Source organism: Scyliorhinus canicula, chromosome 2, assembly GCF_902713615.1.
Source record: "Scyliorhinus canicula chromosome 2, sScyCan1.1, whole genome shotgun sequence".
Taxonomy (NCBI): Eukaryota; Metazoa; Chordata; class Chondrichthyes; order Carcharhiniformes; family Scyliorhinidae; genus Scyliorhinus; species Scyliorhinus canicula.
In genome coordinates, this window is record NC_052147.1 from 232,516,734 (window position 1) to 232,534,782 (window position 18,049).

The following is an 18,049-nucleotide window of genomic DNA, read 5'->3' on the forward strand; positions in this document are numbered from 1 at the left end:
TTGGGAAGAAATCCTGATCTCTACGAAACCGAAGCAATTAATCAGCAAGTTTTATGACACTTTATGTTCTAGATCCTGTTAGGGTATATTAGAAACACTGAGATCTTGGGAAAAAGACTTCACAGCCAGTATTGTTGAGGAGACCTTGGGTAATATATGGGAAAATGCTAATGAGATTTCAGTCTGTAACAGAACAAAGGTGACTCAGTTCAAAATATTACACCATCTGCATTTCACACCAAGCCTGAGACACAGGTTTAGCCTCTCTATATCATTGCTGTGTCAAAGGTGCAAGGGAGTTGAGGGAGACTACATATACTGTGTGTGGCCCTGTGTCAAAATTAAATCCCATTGGTCTGGTTTATTTAAAGGGTTGAGAAGATATTCATTATGGCCTTAGAATTTGATCCTTTGTTCCTAACTCTGGGGCTCCCTGATAGAAGAATTATTGATGCTCATGAAAAAAGGCGGTAAAATATCCTAACTTTTGCAGCACCGAAGAATATCCTTTGCTCATGGATTAGCGGCAAATATCCTTCAGTTCAGAATTGACATAACATTATCATGGAATGTATCCCTATGGAGTTCCTAACTTGTATACTCTGTTAAAGATCCGATGCATTCCAAAAGGTTTGGGTGCCCTATCTCAAATTTATAGGTTCCGTATCAGAAATATAGAAACATAGAAAATAGGAGCAGGAAGAGGCCATTTGGCCCTTCAAGTCTTTTTCCCACTTATTACGACCATGGCTGATCATCCAACTCAATAGCCTAATCCCATTTCTGACTTGGTCCTCCTGAAGTACCGTCTTAAACTTGCTACACGTGAGGGTGCACATCACATTACCATGTTTTCATGGCTTTATCGTCCTCTTCCCGTCCTTTAACTTATCTGTTTATATTTTTTTATAGCATAGTCAGAGGCACCAAGTTTAATGATTAAGCTGAATCAACTACATTGGGTTTTGTTTTGTCTTCTTCTGTATTCATGTCCACAGAAAGGGCAGCACATGAAATGAAATGAATGAAATGAAATGAAAATCGCTTATTGTCACAAGGCTTCAAATGAAGTTACTGTGAAAAGCCCCTAGTCGCCACATTCCGGTGTCTGTTCGGGGAGGCTGATACGGGGCTGAGGACCCGGGTTCGAATCCCGGCCTTGTGTCACTGTCCGTGTGGAGTTTGCACATTCGCCCCGTGTCTGCATGGGTTTCACCCCCACAACCCAATGATGTACTGGTTAGGTGGATTGGCCATGCTAAATTTCCCCTTAATTGGAAAATAAATAATTGGGTACTCTAAAATATTTTTTTTAATTAATGTACGCAGAAGCATTTATGCACTATGATGCCAGTTTTGAGGGTTTGTAGCGTTATTTGAAAAAATGGAAAAAATCTAATAAAATAATATCTAAAAATCATGTCACTACCATGTGGGCAGCACGGTAGCACAGTGGTTAGCACAATTGCTTCACAGCTCTAGGGTCCCAGGTTCGATTCCTGGCTTGGGTCACTGTCTGTACGGAGTCTGCACGTTCTCCCCGTGTGTGCGTGGGTTTCCTCCGGGTGCTCCGGTTTCCTCCCACAGTTGGAAGATGAGCCGGTTAGGTGGATTGGCCATGCTAAATTGCCTTTAGTGTCCAAAATTGCCTTTAGTGTTCGGTGGGGTTACTGGGTGTGGGCTTGGGTAGGGTGCTCTTTCCAAGAGCCAGTGCAGACACGATGGGCCGAATGGCCTCCTTCGACACTGTAAATTCTATGAAGTCAAGGGTGCTTACATTCATACCATTGTAAAATTTTGTCAATTTAATTTCAGGTTTTAAGATGGATGAATGTATATTATATGATGATTCAAATATCACTGTCTTGTATTGAATAGCAACTAGATTATTTCTGCACATGGTTATCAAACAAAATAACACTGTTGTACATGTGCTAATGATGATGAACTTGTATAATAAAGCCATTAATTAGATAGAGTAAAACTTTAAAGATCTTGGAACTGAAAATTGTTGATCTTGATCCATTCCTCAATATTATTGAATCCTAAACTCTACAGTATTCTTGTTGCATGTTACCCAGCCTTGATCATTGATCTGCTACCTAATCTTTGTTGTAACCTCTAGATCAATCTTAAACCACTCCCCACATCACTTAATCCTTGATCTTGATCCCCTTGTTATCCAAACCTAGTGCCACTTTTGATTCTCTCCCAGTACATCAAAAGTAGCAAGACATTATCTGAATATCAACAATACGTTTTAATGCTGTAAAATATAGGACATAAAAATAACAAGTAAATGGTCTTACTCAACTGTCTGCTTGGGATCATTCATATTTCTTTAACATCTGTGGCTAAGTTAATGATTTCTCACACACAACAGAACACAGACACCGTACAATCTATATTTGCTATCATAGGAACATAGGAACACGAGTAGGCCATTCAATCCCTTGAGCCTGTCCCGGCATTTAACGAGATCATGGCTGATCTGTGACCTAACTCCATATACCTGCCTTTGGCCAATATCCCTTAATATAATTGTTTAACGGGACTCCGATGATGGCAGGCAGGAGGCAGCCGCGCGTTGGAGGGCTCCCGTTCAGGAATGGAATTGTCGGGGGGTAACGCCAAGTCCTAAGGGCAGCGGAGGCAGCAAAAGTCGGGAGACAGCGGCTGAAAGTCCGTCGGGGAGTGGAAAGGTCACCGCGGGGTCAGTAAAGAAAATGGAGGCTGGAGCAGCAGGGGAGGCCACAATGCTTACGGCTGAAGTAATAACTAAGGTGATGGCCGTGGAAGTCGGAAGACAGTTTACAAAACACATGGAGGCAATGAGGAAGGAGATGGGGCGGTTTTGAAAGTGCTGGTGGAGGAGGCGATTACCCTGGTGAGGACGGCGGTGGCGAACGCAATGGCGGAGGTGCGGGAACAAGGCGAGGCGCTGAAGGAAGTGGAAGAGACATTACTGCAGCACAGTGATCAACTTACCTCGATGGGGGAGGAGATGCGGAAGGTGATAGAGATTAACAAAGATCTGCGAGGCAAAATGGAAGACCTGGAAAACAGATCCAGGCGACAAAATTTGAGGATTGTGGGGCTGCCCGAAGGAGTGGAAGGACCGAGGCCGAATGAGTATTTTGCCACGATGTTTGCGAAACTATTGGGGGAGGGGGATGATCCCCTGGCAGAACATAGTCCGAGGGGTCTAGCCGGGGTGGAAAGTTGGGGGGAAGGAACCGAGGTTGGGGGGGAGGATTTTCACAAGAGGAAGTGGAGGGGAGGAGTGGGGGGGGGGGGGGGGGGGGGGGGGGGGTTTACAACTCTTGGGTGTCATTTACGTTACTCTTTTAGAGGTTGGATAGCATTGAGTGTCGTGGGGGGGACTCTTTAGGTTAACGGTGACAATGGGCGATTCCGGACTCCTTTCTCTTTTTCGCCTTTGTTTTTTTTTCCACCGTGGGAGGGTTTGTTTTATTTGATGCATATATTAACAGGTGGGCCGTTGGTTGGGGTGGTGGGAGGATGGGATCGTTGTTGATGTTAAGGGGATTGACTTTGTATCTGTTACCGTTTACTGCTTGTTGGTGGGGTGTCAATTTTGAAGGAAAATGTGAAAATTGAGAATAAAAACATTAAAAATATATATATATCATTGTTTAACAAAAATCCATCTCATTAAAAATAAACAACTGATCTAGCTTCAATTGCTGTGACAATATTTTCATGAACTTCCTGGAGTGATTCCCATTGCAGGGCAATTGCCCAATGGAAGTTTGAGCTTCTCAGGAAATTGCCATGCAATCCTCACCTGGGGACCTCCCAGGGGTGGGGTCTTCCCAAGCGCATCTTTGGAGTACCCTCCAATAACAATGCCCCAAGGCTCGGAGTTCATGGGTCAAAATGTTTATTAAATTGGTGGACTACTTATTTCTGCATCAGAAACTGGTACAAAATGGGCAACACGCCTGGAACATGCAAAGACATCAATCTGAAGTCTCAAATTATTTACATCAAACCAATGAGCTGTAGACATCAATCCGGCATACACATGGAGCATGACAGTCAGAGCATTGAAAAATTCAGCAGGGCTGGCCTACAGGTAAGTCATGGGGAGTGGGTTGGGAGAGAGAATTTTATGGGACGGGGCAAATGTATGATGGCAACAGCTCACAGGATTGTTGTGGATCTCGGGACGGAATCTTCTGGCCCCACTAGCAGCGGAAAGCTAGGTGGGTAAAGGAATTTAATTTCGGCAGGAGGCCAAATATCAGTTTCCCGATAACAGATGCATTTTAGCAATTACGTTTTCCTGAGCTTGGTTCTCATCCCATGTCAAGACTCGCTTCCCATTTTGAGGAATCGCAATTTCAGTGTGACAGCATTGTACAGCAGAGAAAGTGACAACAGTGCACCACATTCTAAATTTGCTCGACCACCTTCTCCCCCTGTCACCACCAACTTTAAACAATCAAAACTCCCAACACACTGGACCCACCAAACCAATCCTCTTCCTTCTGACACCCTTGAACGTCCGCCATTACCTTTGCACCTATAACTATCATCCTCCATATGCCTACTCTCCACTCTGAGCCTATATCCGTTATCATCCCCATGCCCACCTCTCATTATCCAAGCTGTAGTGATCTGCATAAACAAGTATATGTGTAAATATGTAGAGCGTCCGACCAGTAGGTGTCAGGCAAGTAATAGCATGTGGCACTGCATCATGGAGGGAGTGTGGAGGAGAAACCATTGTGGTCAGTCGTGTTTGTGTTAGTTCCAGTTTGATAGCATTAATTTCCTACCCACGGTTTGGTATACTATAATGAAATCAACTCGTCTTAAACTAGATGTTCTTTAGTACGCCGACTCAGTAATTGTCTCTGTACAAGAACATAACACAAGCCACCTGCTTTTTTCCATTTATGCGACCCCCACCATGAAACCTTCAGCTACCCGACTATCACCCTGGATTTGCCACCCTACTGCATCTCACTACCGATTCCCTCCCCACTTCACGGTAACTGTTTGCTCCCTCACCATTAGTTCAATCCCTAGGGTTCCACCGCAGACAGCACCAACTCCACCGTCTGGGACCAACTCTCTCCCACCATCCCTACTCAGAAGCCCCCTCAGCCGAACACAGGAGCCACAGAGGAAAGAAGCAAGACATTGTTCACCATCCCTATATCGTTGGATACCCTCACGGCTTCCATCCCTTCCCAGGTCGTCCTCTGTTGCTGCCCTGGAGAGTCTGATTTGCTTCACACCTCTCCTGGATGAAAATCTCCAGGGAAGTTTTGCTGAATTGTGGTGCCACATGTTGTCTGGTCTGCCACACCCTCGTCTTGGTAGTGTCTGGAGCTCCTGGTTTACAGCCAAGGAATGAGCGACTGGGTGCCTTTTAAATATGGTGCCTAGACCTTCAATCCCATGAGGTAATGGCAGGGACAGTAACTTTGTATCTGCTACCTCCCACCTTTGCTGCAAGATTTGGCAAGCTCCTTACGAATACATATGTAATGAGCTGAACTGTGCAAGGCCGCATGTGGTCAGCCATCCTGCACCCCCTCAGTGGAAATGGCTGCCATCTCCACACCCACCACCGAACCTAGACACCAGAACGCAAGATTGCGGCCTGTGATTATGCTCCTCCTGACTCCACATTGATGTTTGTGAAAAACGCTTCACTTAGCTTTTCATAATCGCTTTCTATGCCTCTATATACCCACAAAAAGTGAGTAGAGTATGAGCAGAACATGCTCTTCCCAAATTGGCAACGGCATTCTAATGGGCCCCTGATTACACATTCAGTGGTTCTAATGCCTGTTTTCGGCCTGTGCACTTCCGTGGTTGTGGTGGAATTTCACATAAAAGATTATGAAACTAAATTGCACCCCCCCCCCCCCCCCCCCCCCCGATTCTAACTCTTTAAAAAGAAAAGGAAAAGACTTGCATGTATAAAGTGCTTTTCACAATAACTGCACATCCTCAAAGCACTTTTACTGCCCATTAAATCTTTTTGAAGTGCAGTCACCGCTGTAAAATAAGGAAAAAGACTGTGCTGGTACCAATATCTCACCCTGTAATTCTAGATGCAAGAAACTAGGTTGGGGGGGGGGGGGAGAGAGTTTGGTATTTTGTACTTGAATAACGTGAGAGAAAAAGTATAATTATTACTGATTCATTCATGTCCTGTTTGAAGCTAATGTTTGGAATTTGGACTCTCAGCACAGGGTTCTCCTACTTGGATATAATTGGGAAGGACTTGCAGGATTTTAGTGGCCGGGCCTGTTGATTTCCCTGTAAACATTCCCAATATCCATCCTTAGCAGGAAAAGTTTCACGGCATGATTCCAAATACGTAAGATTACTCCTTATATCTTCTTGCCTGAAATCTAATTGACATTTCACACAGGTTCCTGTGACTCTCTGCTGACCTGGATTAATGGTCTCCATCACTGAGGAGTACATTTGTAAGTGAAGAGGTATAAAAAAGAGAAGAAAGGACTTTTTACATCTTGTCAAAAACAAGATAGGCGTGAGAATGTACAACATATTCACGTTCCTAGGCCTGCCGCTTTCCAAATATTTATCAGAAACATCTAAATAATTGCGGACACATTCATACGTGTTACAGGATGGAAAACAATCCCTCTTTTAAACACCAACATAAACAAAGTCAAAAGCAGAGCTAATCCTAGACATCATGGGAATGAAGTTTAGCGTGATTGTGAAGAAGGGAACCATATGCCAATATTTTCAGCTATTGATATTGTGCATTTCTGGGTGGGGGGGGGGGGGGTGGAATTGGAAAACTCAGGGATTTCATATCTTAAAAAGATCTGGGGCGGGATTCTCCCCTACCCAGCAGGGTGGGGAGTCCCGGCGTAGCGGAGTGGCGCCAACCACTCACATTGAAGGGCTAGGCCCACGCCGGAGCGGTTGGCACCATGCCGACTGGCGCCAAAACCGGCACCAGCGGCCTTTGATGCCCGCCGCCTGGCGCCGGGGCTGGCCGAAAGGCCTTCGCCGGTTCGCGCATGCGCTGGTGGTGACATCAGCAGCAGCTGCCGCTGACGTCACCACCAGCGCATGTGCGCTGGGGGATTCTCTTCCGCGTCCGTCATGGTGGAGGCCGTGGCGGCGGTGGAAGGGAAAGAGTGCCCCCAAGGCACTGGCCCGCCTGCCGATTGGTGGGCCCCGATCGCGGGCCTGGCCACCGTGGGGGCACCCCCGGGGGCCGATCGGCCCATGCCCCCTCCCAGGACCCCGGGGGCCCGCTCCCGCCCCCGATCCCGCCGCCACCAGAGGTGGTTCAAACTTCGGCGGCGGGAGAGGCCTCCCAGCGGCGCGACTTCGGCCCATTGCGGGCCGGAGAATCGCCGCAGGGGGCTCGCTGCTCGGTGCGGCGCGTTTCCTGCCCCCGCCAATTCCTGGGTGGCGGAGAATTTCTGCCACGGCGGGGGCGGGATTTTTGGCAGCCCCGGGCGATTCTCCGACCCTGCTGTGGGTCGGAGAATTTCGCCCCAGATCTGATCTGGGCTTTTCACAGTAACTTCATTGCAGTGTTAATGTAAGCCTACTTGTGACAATAAAGATGATTATTATTATAAATTGAAGGACTACATAATTAAAATAGTTAAAGCAGATGGCATAAAAAAAACTGTGATAATGGCCAGTATTCAATTAACTATCTTATTTCAAAAAACCTCCAGGCAGAAGGAGATAACAATTTAATTAGGAATATAAATACAGAATTCTTGTGCATTGTTCCGAGCAACCGCAGGAACAGAGGGCTTTTTATTATGAACTCCCTATGATTTGAGCATTCGTTAACTGGTTTCTCAGAAGACACAGTTCTCTATGTGCTAGTGAGTTAGGGCGATCTTTGTGTGGTCCTTCCCGTGGCAAAAATCATCCCAGGCTGGACAGAACAGAAAATAATCTGTTTACGTTGGGTGGGGCTGCAAAATCCGAATCTTAGTTCTAAGAACACATAAAGTTGGTAGAATTCACTTGTTGTCATTCCATTTGAACTATTGACTGATATTTGAATTATTGCCAAAGTGAGGCAAGATGTGGAAACCACCAATTTCCTATTATAGACCTGCACAAAATGGTAAAAACCACAAAAAAAGAGAAAATACTCTTTCCCCTGCAGAGTAACGGAGCTGCATTGGAAGTTGTGTCAAAAATCTTAGGACTGAATTCTCCGCTCCCGCGATGAATCGGGAAGGCCGTCGTGAACTCGGCCGAGTTTCACGAAGGCCTCGGAGACTGCTCTTCACACCTTATTCACCCCCACCCGGGGGGCTAGGAGCGGCGCCCCGTTATTCTCGGCCGCCGGGCCTTGGCGCTTGCGTCAAGGCGGCGCGCCAAGATTAACGCGATGGCGTCGCCTAAGTGACGTCAGCCGCGCATGCGCAGGTTGGCCGGCTCCAACCCACGCATGCGCGGTTGCCGTCTTCCCCTCCGCTGCCCCGCAAGACGTGGCGGCTTGATCTTGCGGGGCGGCGGAGGGGAAAGAGTGTGTCTCTTGGAGGCGTCGGCCCGACAATCGGTGGGCACCGATCGCGGGCCAGTCCCCTCCCGAGCACGGCCGTGGTGCTCACTTTCCTCTCCGCCCCCCACAAGCCACAAACGAGCATTTGCGCCCATGTTCACGACGGCAGCGACCAGGTGTGGTTGCCGCCATCGTGAACCGGTTGGGAACGTCAGGCCGCTCGGCCCATCCAGGCCGGAGAATCGCCGTGAAAAATGGCGAGCGGTGATTCTTCCGAGCAGGGGGTGGGAGAATCGCGGGGGGTGTCAGGGCAGCGTGTCGTGAGTCGCCCGGGGAGCAGAGAATCGCGCCCTTAGTTTCCTCTTTTGAAAACGAGTCAGAGGAACTCTAGGTGAGTTTAGGATTGAAAGTTAGGGAGATAAGGATAGACAGACACCGTCAAGATACATTATAGAACATTCTAGTTGTGCCTGCTAGGATAATGGAAATGTCACTTCTGGATTCCGACTCGGCACAATTGAATAATGTAGATTGAAGCGATTGATTGACATGCCAGAGCTTACACTCTGTTATTTTCAGGCGATGAAGAGTAACTATAAACTTTTTTCACAAATGTTTGCCATGATCTCTTTCCTCTAAATAAGGTTAAACAAGAAAGGCTGATGTACTGACTACAAATCTTACTTCGCTCAATGGAAGGCCAAGGTTGTTTGTAAATGTGTGCTCTAACTGGTAGTTTGTTCTGACCAAGCTTTAAGTAATATAATGCAATTGACAAATGGATTTTAACATGATAGGAATCTAAATGAGTCAGAGGAGCAAAGTGATGTGGAAGTATAAATGGTTAAGAAGGCTGTAAACCAACCCTAGAATTTATTTCCAAAGGGGTGGAGTTGATGAATAAAGAAGGTAAGCTAATCTTTATTAAACTTTTCCAGCCTACACCTGGAGTACTGTTTACAATTCTGGTTGTCGTATTATTAAAATGATGCAGGAGCACCGGAGAGGGTGCAATTAGATTTACTAGGATGACTCCAGGGTTTACCACAGGAGAGGATGAACGGGCTTGGGTCTCTTTCACAAGATTAGTTCTTTATATCTGGAATTATTCTTGTGAATCTCCTCTGTAGTCTGTCTAATGCCTTCACATCCTTCTTCAAATATGGTACCCAGAACTGGATGCAGTCTCTAAATGAAGCCTAACTAGTGCCTTATACAAGTTCAGCATGACCTCCTTACTCTTGTACTCAATGCCCCTATTAAAAATGCCTCAGATAAGGCCCCTCTGTTCCTTTATCTCCTTTAGAGTTTCTCCCTTTATTTTATACTGTCTCTAATTATGCTTCCTGCCAAAATTAATCAACTCACACTTCTCTGCAATGAACTTTATCTACCACTTGACTGCCCAATCCACTAAGATGTCTGTGTCCTTTCGAAGCTTCAAGAGTATCCTCATCACAGTGACGTTTCCAATCTTCATATCATCTACAAATTTTGAAATCATGACCACATCAACTTGGTCTAGGGCTTTAATTTATATCAGGAAGAGCAAGTGTCTATAGTTTCCAGAGTATAATATAGTTTCCAGAATTTCCATACCACAGAAGTTAACTGACTGGCCTGTTGTTCCTGGTATTATTCTTTCACCCCTCTTTGAACAAGGGTGTAAATTTCACAATTCCCCAGTCCTCTGGCATCATCCTTGTTTCTAAGGAAGACTGGAAAATTATCACAGTGCCTTTGCAATTTCCATTCGCACTTCCCTCAATATGCTTGGATGCACCCACACAGATGTCTGGGTAGGATAGAGCTGGACTCTAACAGAGATGTTCAAGACTTCATAGACCTTGTGGGATGTACCTTGGAGGCTGTGGGGCAACGTAGAAAGTTTAACTTCAGAATCCCATTAATTTGCAGTAACTAACCCCCCCCGTAAAAGGTGAGTTCTGAGGCTGGGGGTAGGGGTGGCGAAGCTTAAAACTGAACAGACAGGACTCCCCTTGCGAAGCCCTCCCGCCGAGATCCAGGCACAATTTACAGTTCGCTGTGCCTATTTGCCTATCAAGGCCCTTCTGTGGCCATTTTTGGGCCATGCTTGGAATATAGTGTTCAATTCTGGTCACCACACTACCAGAAGGATGCGGATGCTTTGGAGAGGGTACAGAAGCGGTTTACCAGGATGTTGTGGTCTGGAGTGCATTAGCTACATGGAGAGGTTAGATAAACCCGGTCTGTTCTCACTGGAACGATGGAAGTTGAGACAGAGTGGATAGGGTACGCGGGGCATGGGAAGAGTGGATAGTCAGAAGCTTTTTCCCCAGGGTGGAAGAGTCAATTACTAGGGGTCATAGGTTTAAGATGCATGGGGCAAAGTTTAGAGTAGATGTGCAAGGCAAGTTTTTTACACCGAGGGTAGTGGGTGCCTGGACCTCGCTGCCTGAGGAGGTGGTGGAAGCGGGTACGATAGTGACATTTAAGGGCCATCTGGATAAATACTTGAATAGGATGGGAATAGAGGGATCTCGGAAGTGTAGAAGGGTTTAGATTAGTCGGGAAGCATGATCGGCGTGGGCTTGGAGGTCCGAAGGGCCTGTTCCTGTGCTGTATTGTTCTTTGTTCTTTGTTCTGTGCACAAATTTAGATTGAAAATTGTACTCTATATTTCGACTTGAACCTTCTAAGAATATTGGATTGGATTGGATTTGTTTATTGTCACGTGTACCGAGGTACAGTGAAAAGTATTTTTCTGCGAGCAGCTCAGCAGATCATTAAGTACATGGGAAGAAAAGGCGATTAAAAGAAAATACATAATAGGGCAACACAAGATATACAATGTAACTACATAAGCACCGGCATCAGATGAAGCATACAGGGTGTAGTGTTAATTAGATCAGTCCATAAGAGGGTCATTTAGGAGTCTGGTGACAGCGGGCAAGAAGCTGTTTTTGAGTCTGTTCGTGCGTGTTCTCAGACTTCTGTATCTCCTGCCCGATGGAAGAAGTTGGAAGAGTGAGTAAGCCGGGTGGGAAGGATCTTTCATTATGCTGCCCGCTTTCCCCAGGCAGCGGGAGGGGTAGATGGAGTTCATGGATGGGAGGCAGGTTCGTGTGATGGAATGGGCTGTGTTCAGGACTCTGAAGATTCTTGCAGTCCTGGGATGAGCAGTTGCCATACCAGGCTGTGATGCAGCCCGATAGGATGCTTTCTATGGTGCATTTGTAAAAGTTGGTAAGGGTTAATGTGGACATGCCGAATTTCCTTAGTTTCCTGAGTAAGTATAGGCGCTGTTGTGCTTTCTTGGTGGCAGCGTCGACGTGGGTAGACCAGGACAGATTTTCAGAGATGTGCACCCCTAGAAATTTGAAACTGCTAACCATCTCCACCTCGGCCCCGTTGATGCTGACAGGGGTACTTTGCTTCCTGAAGTCAATGACCAGCTCTTTAGTTTTGCTGGCATTGAGGGAGAGATTGTTGTCGCTACACCACTCCACTAGGTTCTCTATCTCCCTCCTGTATTCTGACTCGTCGTTATTCGAGATCCGGCCCACTGTGGTCGTATCATTAGCAAACATGTAGATTGAATTGGAACCAAATTTTGCCACGCAATCATGTGTGTACAGGGAGTAGAGTGGGGGTCTAAGTATGCAGCCTTGCAGGGCCCGGTATTGAGGACTATTGTGGAGGAGGTGTTGTTGTTCATTCTAACCGATTGTGGTCTGTTGGTCAGAAAATCGAGGATCCAGTTGCAGAGTGGAGAGCCAAGTCCTAGGTTTTGGAGCATTGATATGAGCTTGGCTGGGATTATGGTGTTGAGGGCGGAGCTGTAGTCAATAAATAGGAGTCTGATGTAGGAGTCCTTGTTGTCGAGATGCTCTAGGGATGGGTGTAGGGCCAGGGAAATGGCGTCTGATGTGGACCGGTTGCAACGGTACGCGATTTGCAGTGGATCAAGGCGTTCTGGGAGTATGGAGGTGATGTGCTTCATGATCAATCTCTCGAAGCACTTAATTATGACCGAAGTCAGGGCCACCGCACGGTAGTCATTGAGGCACGTTGCCTGGTTCTTTGGCACCAGTGTGATGGTGGTCTTCTTGAAGCAGGTGGGGACCCCTCTAAGCGGAGTAGGGACAGGTTAAAGATGTCCACGACACCTCTGCCAGCTGGTCCGCGCAGGCTCTGAGTGCATGACCAGGGATCCCGTCCGGGCCCGTCGCCTTCCGAGGGTTCACTTTCAGGAAGGCCTATCTGACTTTGGAAGCTGTGATGGTCGGTATGGGTGAATTATGGGCTGCTGGGGCACTCGACAGCGGATTGTTGGTTACCTTCTCGAACCGAGCATAGAATGCATTGACTTCATCGGGGAGGGGTGCGCTGTTGCCAGAGATACTGCTCGACTTTGCTTTGTAGCCCGTTATGTTGTTTAGTCCTTGCCACAACCGCCGAGAGTCTGTTTGTGACTCTAGCTTGGTTTGATATTCTCTCTTGGCATCTCGGATGGCTTTGCGGAGGTCGTACCTGGATTTCTTGTATAGGTCAGGGTCGTCTGCCTTGAATGCCTCAGACCTGTCCTTCAGTAGGGAGTCAATCTCGCGATTGAGCCATGGTTTCTGGTTGGGGAACGTGTGTACTGCTTTCTTTGGCACGCAGTCGTCCACACATTTGCTGATGAAATCTGTGACGGTGGTGACATACTCATTTATGTTGGTCGCTGGATTCTTAAATATGGACCAGTCCACTGTCTCTACGCAATCACGTATGAGCAGTGTTGCTCAGGGTAGGCTAACTATTGTAAGGGCCCTCCTATTTATTTCCTGTTTAGTCCCTCATTGCCTCTTTCTTTTCATTTTTGCTATTACATTTTTGATCCGTGGAGGATTAATGGACGTGACTTTAAGGCAAAACAGCTTTTAAGTGGCCTGAGCCTTTAATTCGATCAGAGGACTGCAGCAGCAGGAAAGCATCAGTGATACCTCGCTTTGATTGCCTTGGCTGGTGACTCTTGAATTGGCTCAAATATCCATGCCCTGACCGGTGACCAGTGGTCATTGGTTCTGATCTCACTGACATATGCCTCAGTGTCACAAGGCTGAAGTTGGTTTCACTTTGATTCTGAAGCCTAGATGGAGGAGTTCCAACTCTTTCCAAAAGGTCTGATGAATTTTCTCTCGAAATCCAGTTAGGTGTGCAAAAATCTGTCCTGGTCCACCCACATCGATGCCACGACCAAGAAAGCACAACAGCGCCTATACTTTCTCAGGAAACTAAGGAAATTGACATGTCCACATTGACTCTTACCAGCTTTTACAGATGCACCATAGAAAGCATCCTATCTGGCTGCATCGTAGCCTGGTATGGCAACTGCTCAGCCCAAGACCGTAAGAAATGACATTGAGTCGTGAACACTGCCCAATCCATCATGTGAACTCGCCTCCCATCCATTGACTCTATCTACACCTCCTGCTGCCTGGGGAAAGCAGGCAGCATAATCAAAGGCCCCTCCCACCCGGCTTATTCACTCTTCCAACTTCTTCCATCGGGCAGGAGATACAAAAGTCTGAGAACACGCACTAACACACTCAAAAACAGCTTCTTCCCCATTGTTACCAGACTCCTAAACAATCCTCTTGTGGACTGATCTGAACACTTCACACATCTTCTCTACCGGGTAGTACTACACTCCTGAATGCTTCACCTGTGTCTATGTATTTACATTGTGTATTTTATATTTGCCCTATTATGTATTTTCGTTTCATGTACGGAATGATCTGTCTGAGATGCACGCAGAACAATACTTTTCACTGTACCTCAGTACACGTTACGATAAACAAATCCAATCCAATTCAAGAGCGCTTTTCTCTCTCTAGCAAGACTGGGAATAGTTCTCTTGCGACTGGAGACAATTAAAACCAAACCAAGTGCTGAAGACGGGGTTTGATATGAAATTAAGTGTCTCAAGAAAGAAGTAGGCCTAAATATGAACCTTTAAGTTGAGGACCCAGCTTAATAAGAACTAAAGTGACTCTCTGGAAATCTGCTGCCTGTATGTCCTACATTCTCTAACCTGTGGGGCCCTTCAATTAATGATTCTGCAAGGAAGGGCATTGCCAACTGTAAACCAGTGACTTTGCTCAACCAGCGGGATTGAAGCAAAGGCGACTAAAAGATCCACCATCTGAAGCAAGGGCTTCTTTTTTCAACATAATCCTTATTACTTTTCCACCCTTTCCACTCCCCTCTGTGTTTGTCTGTCTTATGTGTGTGGGTAGAAGTTGGGGCAATTAAAGAGGAAGTCCGGTATCCGCTCACCACTAACTAGTTGTTTTACTGCATATTTTATATTTGTTCTGCCTATAAATAAACAATAATTGTGTTTCAACTTACAAACCTGGTGACTGTAATTATTGGGCAGTCGAGAGCCAATGTATTTTTAAATGAATTATTGGTTAATTCGCTTGTGATTCCAAGACAAGCTGGGCTGGAATTGACCGCGCACTTGCCCATGGTGACGTGGTACTACACATAAAACAAATGAAGATGAACAAACCAAAACGTTGGACTGGATTTTTAAATGGCAGTGGCCTTGAGACCTAGTATGGGCTTGAACTGAAAATCGCGATCCAGGAGGCCCTCAAGGGATGCAGATGTCTTCAGAAGAAGTTTGATTTTTTTTAAAGAGTTGATGGCTGGCGGGCAGAATATTCACTGGCTACAAATTAACTTCCCATTCAACTATTTTAGGAGCTTTTTATAGGCCCGTGTGATGAGAAATTATATTTCCACTTTTAATTTTGGCAAACCCAAAAAGTCTGGTGCATGTTAACAAATAGCCATGGGACCAAAGAAAGGTTCCATCTTGTGACAGACCCTTGGATAATCTTGCAGAAATATACGAATTACCTTGGTTTGGCCCAGTTGCTGTCTTGAGAAATCGGTTAGCCTCCCTGACCTACTGATGAGCCCCATTCTTTCTTCGATAACAAAGCAACAGGTGCCAACATGGCTGCTACCTGTCCTTAGTGCTGGCACTAGGCAGGCAGCTCGCACCTCCTGGAGGTACTCGGTGCCATTGATTGGGTGCCAAGTTCACCTCCTGTCCAATCCGGGTATTTAAATTTAAAAGTAGCATCATTTAAAATAGCAAAGCAGTTGAAATATTGGGTCGGAATTCAGAATAAATCTGCTTACTGAGTTCTTGACTCCAATTTGCCAGTCCCCCTTAACCCTGGACTGCCTTGGGGATCAAAAATCTGTAACTGAGCGGTGATTATATTGAATAACCCAACCTGGCCCATTAACTCTGTTTCTCTCACCATAAAAGCTGCCTGACCTGGCAACTTCCGGTGGCGGCTATGAAGGAGGAAGTCACACATTTGGTGGCTCCCACTCGGGTCGGACTTTTGGATCTTTCCCCCAGATTTTCTACTGGACTTGAACTGTAAAACTGAAGACAGAGGCAATTGTGTACTGAATTCCCACATCGGTGCAAGGAGAGAAGGACTAGAAGTGCTCGTAAAAGCAGAAACAGAAAGACAGAAAAGGCTTGGGCTGAAGCTGCAGCAGGAGACAGCATGGCGGAGGACCAGACCTCTGGTTTGTCGACCCAGCGGTCAACGGAGCAGCTGATGCAAGTTATTCAGGAAGGCTTTGCTAAGCAGAAACAGGACTGCTTGGAACCGATAAAAGAGTCAATTGAATGGCTGAAGCTCAGATTGGACGCCTAAGATTGGGCGATCCAGAAGATGGAAAAGGCGCTGGCTGAGCAGGAGGAACATCAAACTGCGGTGGAGTTGGAAGTGGGGATGCTGAGAGACCAGCAGAAAAAGCTCCTGGAGAAGATGGAGGACCTAGAGAATAGGTCCTGCCGGCAGAACATGAGAATCGTTGGGCTCCTGGAGTGGTCCGAAGGAGCAGACGCTGGGGCATACATCGCACATATGTTTGAGAAGCTGCTGGGGGTGGGGAATTCTCCCGAGCCTTGGAAGTGGACAGGGCTCACAGAGCATTCGCGAGGAAGCCGTGAACGGGTGACCCCCCGAGGGCAATGGTGGTGAGATTCCACAGGTACTTGGATAAGGAACACATTCTACAGTGGGCCAAGCAGACATGCAGCTGTAAGTGGGACTATAGTATCCTGCGGGTCTGCCAAGACCTGAGTGTGGAGGTGGCCAGGAGAAGAGCAGGCTTCAACCAGAGTAAGTCGATCCTTTTTAAGAAAAAGGTTAAGTTCAGACTGTTGTATCCGGCCTGTCTCTGGGTCATGTACAAGGAACAGCACTTTAATTTTGAGTCGCCTGAGGATGTGCTGGACTTCGTGAAAAGGAAAGGACTGGTGGTGGACTGAGAACTTTTGAACTTTGCTGAAGCATTCATTTTTTTTTTCTTTTTGTTTCTCTGTTCTTCAAAAAAAAGTTTCTAATTTTTCGTTTTGTGGAAGCTGTTTATAATGCTTTCTGTATTGATTTGGGACCAGTGGCAGAGCTGAGTGAGTTAAGGTTTTCATTTGCACTGTTGGGGGGTGGAGGTGTGCTTGTTTAGATTTTGGTGTTTTTCTGTCGGGCAATTGTCTGGGGATTGTTTGATGTTGGAGTATGTTTGTATGAGCGGGGGGGAGTGGGTGGGGAGGGAATAATAGGTGGGAGACGATCCGGCGCCAGTGATGAGGGCACCAAGCTAACTGGGCGGGCTAGCTCATGGAAGCTCAGTGGGGGGTGTGCATATGTTCGGTTTATCAAAGGGGCTGGGTTACAGCGTGTTGTTAATGTGGGGGGGGGGGGAATGTTTTGCTGACGAGGGAGGGACTTGGGCCAAGGGACAGAGAAGAGGTTGGGGCAGAGGCTGCCTGGGGGCGGGGCGGTGGAGGCGCGGAGCATGAGCTGGAGGCGGGCCCAAAAAAAGGGGATGGCTAATTAGCGAAGGGGGGAAGGGACGATGAGCACCCCAACTAGGCTGATCACCTGGAATGTTCGAGGGTTAAATGGGCCAGTCAAGAGGGCACGCGTGTTCGCGCATCTTAGGGGACTGAAGGCGGACGTGGTAATATTGCAGGAGACACACCTTAGAGTAACTGACCAGATTAGATTGAGGAAAGGCTGGGTCAATCAGGTCTTTCACTCGGGACTGGATTCAAAGACTAGAGGGGTCGCAATCCTGATCAGTAAGCGGGTGGTGTTTGAGGCGGGAGGAATAGTTTTGGATGTGGAAGGTCGGTACATTATGGTCAGTGGGAAACTGGAGGGGGTGCAGGTGGTATTAGTAAATGTGTATGCGCCAAATTGGGATGATGTGGAGTTTATAAAGGTGATGTTGGGGAATGTACCAGACCTGGACTCGCACAGGTTGGTAATGGGAGGGGACTTCAACATAGTTATTGACCCTGGCTTGGACCGGTCAAGCTCGAAAACGGGCTGGGTGCCAGCAATGGCAAAGGAACTAAAAGGGATCATGGAGCAGATGGGTGGGGGTGGATCCATGGAGATTGGGCAGCCGAGGGTGAAGGAATTCTCCTTCTACTCACATGTGCACAAAGTATACTCCCAGATCGAA

General features: G+C 47.0%; 1 protein-coding gene across 1 annotated transcript in view; it reads right to left on the reverse strand.

Moving 5' to 3' along the window:
* The window catches only part of heg1 (heart development protein with EGF-like domains 1), a 155,262-nt gene that overhangs the window by 60,483 nt on the left and 76,730 nt on the right, over positions 1 to 18,049 (reverse strand). The gene's annotated exons all lie outside the window — the stretch shown is intronic.